Raw genomic sequence first — 8,329 nt, 5'->3', positions numbered from 1 at the left:
CAGCATCTCTAAAATGGTTGTTCAAGGAATGAGTAGCCTCAGTCAATCAATTTATCTGACTCAGATTGACAGGCAAATGCAAATATTTTGATGATACTGCTCCTCAGGAAAAAATCTGCCATGTAAGAGCCCATTCCCAGCTTGTGAAGAGACACTCACTAGAAATTTTAAGCAGAGAAAAGCTTCTATATGCCCCAGTTCCCAAATTTTGTTTCACTTTAATTTCAAAACAATCTATAAGTTTGCATGCATGTCAGTTTGAAAAGTCTCCATCACAAAAAGCCAACACAAACCACCAGTCACAGTTCTGCAATGTCTGATAGTTCAAATACTGAGATTTCATATCAATGGTTTAGTCAGGCTGTCATTCCCCAAACATGCACTGACCATGGACACCAGGAAGCTCAAACTGAGCTGAGAGAAGGAAAGATTTAATAAATAAAATCAAGCCCAAATTCCTGGATTTACTAGAAGTGGCTTGTTTTCATTTTTTGGGTTTGTTTTGTTGGAGTTTTTTTAAAATATAAAATCATTTGACAGCTTATTAAATACATCAATTTATTACATTAAATTCTATTCTGTTGCCTCTTAGGTTACTTTATGGTAACAATGATAAATCAATGGAAAACACAGTTGAATAAGAAAAACCTCTTATAGCACCAACATCTTCTAAAAAAAAGTGATTTCATTACTATGGAGACAAATCCCACTTCTTCCTGGGAGTTAAGTGCCTACATGGCTTGAAAGCTGTCTGGCAAATTTCACACCTAAGCAGAAGAACTGATGAGAAGAACTTTTTTTTTTTTTTTTTTTTTTTTTAGATTTCCTGCTTTACAAGAAAAAAGAAAAAAACACCCTTATAGCCATTAGTCACACATATTAATTATTTTCAGGTAAATTCACCTTGTCAGAAGGTCACCAGGAAAGTGGGGAACACACTGGTGTAAGTGGCATAGAGATATATTAAAAGTAACAAGATAAGGGCCCTTTAGACATACGGGTGTTCCCTGGAATTTGGCAAACTAAATTGCCTTGCACTGCGTGGGGTTTCTGAATTGTTACAATAGGGATGTAAGAAAGAAGGAAGCACATATTTGACTCTAGCAGAAAGGACTTGAATTAATGCTTGAATAGGTTTTAACCTTTCTCCAACCTGTCAGTGCTGGTAGGGGATCCATCCTCCACAGGATTTAAAGAGCACTGGAGGATTTGCTCCTCTCCCAGATGAACAGCACCCGTGTGTTCCTGGCAGCCTCTCTGCCTCCACGGGACAGCCAGGTCCCCTGACAAAAGCTCTGCCTTGCACTTCTGCAAAATATCAGCTCATGGGAAGGGCATAAGGAAAGGACCAGAGGAAAACAGCAGGGAATGTATTTTGCTTTTAACATCAGCTTTTCACCACACCATCATCCTAAAACCAAAACTTTCTATTTGCTGGGGACAAAAGCCACTGGCACGATCTTGTCTGCACCTCTGTCACTTGCTCTAAGCTAAAAAGCCTGCAGATTATGGCCCTTGCTGCTACACTGTCTGAGCTGTGCCTTCCATTTACAGCCCCGGGATGCAACTGCAGCTGGAAACGCTTCAGAGAGCTCAGAGGAGTGAACCCCCAGATTCTCTCAACTCCAAATCACTTAAAATCCCTCATCAACATTGTCCTCCATTTATATATAGGCTGCAAGAAAAGCACTGAAATGCTAAATTTCATGTCCAGACCTAGATCAAATGCTTTGCAAAGCTCCTCAAATGTAGTTGGCAGGAGCACACAGAACTGTAGCCTGAACATCAGTCCTTTCTGCAGGAGTCCTGAGCCCATTAGAAATTATTCAGGCAGACAAATATTGGAAGTGCGACTGTAGCTTTAGATAAATGGGGTATAATGGTCAAAGGAGAACAGACCTTTGCATGACCTAAAATACTTGGGGTTGAATTCTTTGGAAACAACATGCTTTATGGTATGCCATTCACTTCTGCTTTGTCTTTATTTAGGTGCTGAACAAACCCAGCCCCTAATGAGTACTGCGGTAGCTGAGTATTTTTATTGGAGCAGATGGAAAAATGGTGTAGGTTTTCTCAGATTCTGGAAACTTCAAGTTTCTGCAGCCAGAGGTCAAGGGAGCCCAACTGATAAAAACACACTCCTGGGTTTATCAGCCACTCAAGAGCAGTGCCCTCTCCCCTCTGGGACTGGAGGACACAGAGGTGCCCCACAGAGGTGCCCCACAGTCCCTGTGGGACTGGGGATCAGCTTTCCCCCACAGATGGGCTTGCTCTGCAGCACAACACCTCACACTCCCTTTGTGATGCTGTCAGAAATCAATGACAAGCAATTCTATGCCTGCAGCCTTGTGATGGAAAAATAATTAAAAAAAAATAAAAATCAATAGCCTAACAGACCTTGGCCAGCCCTGGTCTGCTGGAGAATAGGGGTGGAGGGGAGAGCTCAAGCACAGTGGAGTCACAGGGCAAGATTTACATTGTTGCAGTAAGCAGAGCAGCAGGCTGGCTCAGCAAGAAGCCTTGCTTTGAGAAAGGCCAAACACTGACAAATCTCAGCACCCAACACCTGGAAAGCTGTCACAGACCAGCACTGGTAAGCAGGAGCATGATGGAGCATTTTCCCAAGGCACAAGCAGCCTGGCTGAGCACAAGATCCTGCACCTCTCAGCTGACTGCAACAATGTCTGCTTTACTGACAGGACTTCAGAGAGGCACCTAAGGCAAATATTAAAAGTACCGAGTAAAATGAAACATTGGAGGGTAAATTGAATAGTGACTATTTTGGCTGCTCAACAAGAGCAGATGCATGCTGAGACCAGTTTCATTGGTGAGGAAAGGTTAACACCCTAACAGTTCACATTTTTCCCACTGATATTTTCCATTTGTTCTTTAAAGGCAGAAATAACCACAGTGACTTTAAAGTGATTTTTATTCTAGAGTATATGAGCAAGAGGTCATGTGCTGTCCTTTCTAAAAAGCATCATGATGCTTTTGCCGGTAAAAGCAAGTGGCCCCCAGGGGCTGAGGAGACCCAGACAGGCAGTCTCTGAGAACTCAGAGGTTCCTCTCTTGCCTGGCCATCAAACCAATACCAGAAATCAGTTACACTTCAGGGTTCTCACTGAAAGATGGGGTAAAGCTTTGCTCTTCCCGTGGTGAGAGTGCAGCTCTGCTGACGGCAGAGCCCAACATCTTCTTGAGGAGCTGCTGGTTTTTTTCTTGTGTCCAAAGTCCTCTGTTTATTTTGAAACAGTGACAAAGTCTCTGCTGCTCTCCAGACAACGCAGTTGCCGTGTCAGTACAAAACATCCCCCCCCCCCACTTCTGCCTCTGTCTGGCCACCCCTCCCTCCATCTGCCTGTCTGTGTGCAATGGGTGGGAGGAGAGCGATTTCCTTTCGCAAAATTATCCCTCTAAAACCTTACCTCAGTTGTTTCTGGACAAGCTTAGAATTGCATACCTCTTCCAGCCACATGCCTCTGCTGTTTTCCAAACTGTGGCTTCCTTTTCTGGTCTGTGAGTGTAACCCCAGAGCACAAAGCTCTACCCGCACTGTCTCAGCCGCTCAACATCAACCAGCTTTTGGGGCTGGTTGAGCTTCCCCAGTTGTTCCCCATTGTGCACAGAAAGAGCTGTTCAAAAGGCTGAAGGTCAATGAAATTATATGCTATGGGAATGTTTTCTCCTTATATGCCTAAAATCACTCCACATTAAACAAACAAACAAAAAAACCCAAACAAAACCTTTCAGAAAAGCAACTTTGGTCCACTACACACATCTAGTGCTGAATTTGTGGGTGTTTTGCCAAGACAGAGATCAGTGCCTGAGCAAAGGAAGGCTGGCAGAGCTGCTAAGCCCTGTAAGAAGCTGCAAATGAGCAAAACAAGACTACTAGTACATTTTTCAAATGTCATGGAGCTGAAAAACAAGAGTATTTCAATGTCTTAGAAAGAGGTTATGTAATGGAGATTTCTATCTGAGCAAAGCCAACATTAAAAAAATCCTCCTTACGGGTCAAGAGGTATTACTTGCAGTCTCTTTTGTGGATATTGTATCACAGGACACACATTCTTCTATTCTTTATAGCATTTCATACAGTTATTTAAATTACAAAAATGAACCAAAGTTACAGCTCAAGCAAATAATTTACAGCAGTTGTACACATGTACTGGCCAGTAGGGTTGAGCAAACTGGGCCCTTTCAGAGCAATACATAAGCTGGGCCAGGGCACAGGGTCCTTGTATTGGGCCACATGGGCAGCAACACATCCCAAAGGCATGTAACTGCTGATGTGGAATTTACATCCATCACTTACACACCACTCCCTAACTCACCCTCACTGGAAGGGGACAGCCCTACTGTTACCCAAGCTCTAGGCAGCAAAGGGCAAACTCTTCACATGCATCTTCAGGGAGTTATTTTTCAGTGCAAATATTTTTTATGTATTTCATCATAGCAAAAGAATGACTTCAAGGTTTATTTAGGGATGGGTTGGCTTTCACCCAGGTTGCCAGTATTCTGACCACTGTCCTAAGGTACTAGATTGGCAGCTCTTCTTTCCTGTCTTCTCCAGGGCTGACCTGTGTTTGTCTACAGCTCTGCCCTCATGGGAACAATCCCGCTGCCGAGGCCAGGCTGTTTTTGGGAAGCCTTGTCGAATAGGGATCCTTGTCCTCAAGGGTGGAGTCTCCCACAGGAGGGCATGTTGGCTCCATGCCTGTTAGCAAAAATCTTCACAGCCTCCCATTTGGACAGAGATTGCACTCCTTGCAGATGGCCCTTCACTTGTCCTCCATTCTCTCCCCAAATAGTCTCACAAGGTCTCCACATTGCAAGCCTTTCTCCCAGCTGCACGCAGATACCCCGGGACAGCAGGACACTGCTCTGCCGAGGGTATGCAGCCCTGGAGAAAGCCGAGGGCAGCCAGGCTGGGCTTCAGCTGCCTTCACGGGCACGGCACGGCCCAGCCCAGCCTCCCCTCAGCAATGGCAACAGCAGAAATTCAACACCGAGAGACGCTAAACCCCAGCCAAACCCAAAAGCCAATAGAGCAGGCAGCCAGCAGGGTCCTGCAAATATGCAATACGTGGCAGTGAGCTGTGTTGTATTAAACAGCGAGCACCTCGCAACAGAAGAGCAGCCTCCAAAACGTTAATTTTCCTGCAGTTGATTAACTGTCCAGCATCCAGACTCACATCACCTCCGAGACTGAGCACGCGTGGGAGGGAAACTGGCAGCCACTGTGGGGAGCGAGTGCCAGTGCGCGATCATGAAGCGCTTTCACACCGCATTTGGGATTACTGCATTCCTTGGGGAGATGCCAAATACTCCCCCTGCCCCCTCCCCAAATCTTTCGCGTCTCGTTTGGTGGATGGGGATTAGGATGAGGGGATGTCTGTGCCTGTTTGTTTTCCAATCGGTCGCTCCTGCCCTGGTTCTTTCAGGCAGGCTGATGACACAGACATCGCTTGCGTGCGAGGCGCTCGGGAGCCTCCTGACTGCAAACACCTCTTTTTAATAGAAATGCTGACTCTTGAAAGCTGACTTGGCATACATTTTAACACAGAAAAGCCCCTCTCACGCAACAGCGTTGTTATTTTGTTGTTTGAGTCTGTGAAAAGGAAAGGGACCGAGCTGTCCCTGCCTCCCGAAGCATGTGGTTGCCACACACAAATGTCAGCCCGAGCAGCAGGAACGATCTTGTTCCCGTAAGTCAAACAATATTTAGAAAGGTCTGTGCTGTGGGAGGTTTCCTAATGTAATACAAGTCCTCAGACTTAAAACACATGCCTGCTCTGGTGAAATTAATAAAGCAACAAGACTGTGCAGGAAAACAGATAGAGGAAAACAAGAACTTTCTCCTGATGACTTCATCCCACAGGGGTGAACAGCAGATCACCAATAACAACAACACCCACCCCCCAACCCCCCCATTTTCCCAGCATTGTACCACGAGAGCATCACTCATTTGGAGAGTGTTGCAACATGTATCATCAAAGAATGAGCATATCTTGAAGCCACTGAAGACTTTGTTTCACCACTTTTTTACTATGTGGGCAACACAGGAACATGTGGATAACACTGCCTCCCCCAACACACCACATTCACCCATGTATTTTACTCAGATAATATGAAGGTAGATCAATATATGAGATTAACATTTGTAAACATAAAAAGAAAAACTTCCCCTCCCCAAGCCCCAAAGACGTTTGAAGAAGCTGGGTTGGGGCTGCAGCAGCAATGGAAATTTGCCCCTACCTGCAAAATGGGCATAAAGGGGGGGGACACCCAAGAAAGGGTCATGAGGCAGCCCCAGGCAGGCACCCAGACTGTTTTCTCCTCACACGCACTCAGAAAAAACCAGATGTTTAGAAAATTAAATGGTGGATCTATTTCCATGTTCTCAACATAACTATCAAAATGAAAGCTGATCCTATCATGTAGAAGCCTCTGAGTAATCTGCAGGAGCCAAGAGGGAATCCCAGGGGATATTTGTGGCTCTTGGCAGCACAGTCCTAGACCAGACAGACCTTGACCCAACTCCAGTGCAGCCGTTCCCAGGTATGTCACTGCCTGCTTTGACCAAGCAGGGCTTTGCAAAGTCACTTTTTTTAGTAGATGTGCCTGAACTATTTGTGCAGGACACTGCAGTTATAAAAGATTTACCTCTCCTCTTTCCATTGCTTGGGAGCACAAATATGTTTCTCATGTATTGTGAGGAAGAGCTTCCTCTTTGCAACTTCAGGTCCTCTAAAGATGAACAACCAGCTAATACTTTAAACTTAAAACAAGTCAAGAAGTAGCACATTGTAGAAACCTGCATCAAAGTCCCATGTTCACACATACATGCAAAAAGTACTTTTCTGTGGTTCAAAAAAATAATAAAAACAACCACCCCACATGCTTGTATTAACTCCTGCAATCAGCTTTTATCAAAATACTTAATCTACCTTAAGCTTTTGTGCAAACAACAGGAGATGAACGAAATCTCCCATCTCTGGTACTTCATTCGATTCAATATTCACCACTGAGAAGAAGAGGGGTAAATATGCTCAGAACACCACCACCAAATCCTTGTGACTTCCCCCAAAACAGCTCCCAAAAGCTAAAGCTATTTAGAACACAATACAATATTCACAGAAATAAGACATTCATCACTGGCTCCCTAACCTCATTTCAAGCCTTTTATCTGCCTTCCTTAAGTTCCAGAAATCATATGCTTAAATTAAAAAAATGAAGCAGAAGTTACTGAAATCTCATGAACAGTATAAAATACAGAATTATTTAGTATTGAAATGTCTAAATGGTGGAAATGTTTAACTTTTCTCTGGCTAAAAAGTAAGAGAGTAACAGTCAACAATGCTGACCTACTTCAGCTACATAATTCAGAGAATGAAAGAAAGTTTAATAAGCACCAGGTGATTTTCCTCAGCCTTTACTAGTTATAAGGCCTGTAAGCATGTGATGTTTTTGTGTAGTCTTGTAAAAGTACATTTTAAATTCTTTAGTATGTGTAGCTGTACTGATATAATGAAGTTTGTCATTTCAGCCAGCAGGATGTTGTTTTGTGAGGGTATTACCCGGATAGTTTCTGGACTTTTATGAAATCCAACTGCTACAAGATTCCTGATGAGTCCAAACAGTGCCCCGGCCACCTGAGAGTTCAAGGGCAAGTTTGATAATGCAATTCACAGGTTACTGTCCTGAGACAAAGCTCCAGCCAAATCTAAGAGTGTTGTTCCAACCCACCAAGGGCAATTTTAACATACTGTACATACAAAGGAAGAAAAACCTTTCACTTTAGTGATTAATCAGCGACACTCTCAGGGAGGTTTCTTTTATTGCTTCTGACCTAAATATGATCTCCAACTCTCCTGGTGCTCGTCTCTGCCACCAGGAGCTCTTTACCCTGCCACAGACCAGTCTAACAGCACAGGGGATGTGGAATTCTCATTGCACCACACCAGAGCAACTCTAAAGTGCCTACATTTTAAAGCCCATAAAATGAGCAACCTCATCAACACAGTCTAAAAAGTGAAGATTTGCACATACTAATATAACCACTGAAACTGCAGTTCCAAGTATCAGTTCTACAGAGTTCACTTATAAAGACATGGTTAAGTTTTACCATTTTGGATTGGTTGAATGAAGGCAGGTTTCAAGAAAACAATGGGGTAGATAATGATGTAAAATAAGAATTAACCTAAATTCATAGAATTAATTTTCTACCAGCTATGAAAAATCAAAATTGTAACAGAAAAAAGTGGGTTCATTTTCTAGCACATTTAGACATTATTTTAAACACATCTGATGGCAAGTGCAGGTGACA

This window comes from Pithys albifrons, chromosome 9 (assembly GCF_047495875.1).
Source record: "Pithys albifrons albifrons isolate INPA30051 chromosome 9, PitAlb_v1, whole genome shotgun sequence".
NCBI classification, from domain to species: Eukaryota; Metazoa; Chordata; class Aves; order Passeriformes; family Thamnophilidae; genus Pithys; species Pithys albifrons.
Note: the sequence above shows the minus strand (reverse complement) of the source record.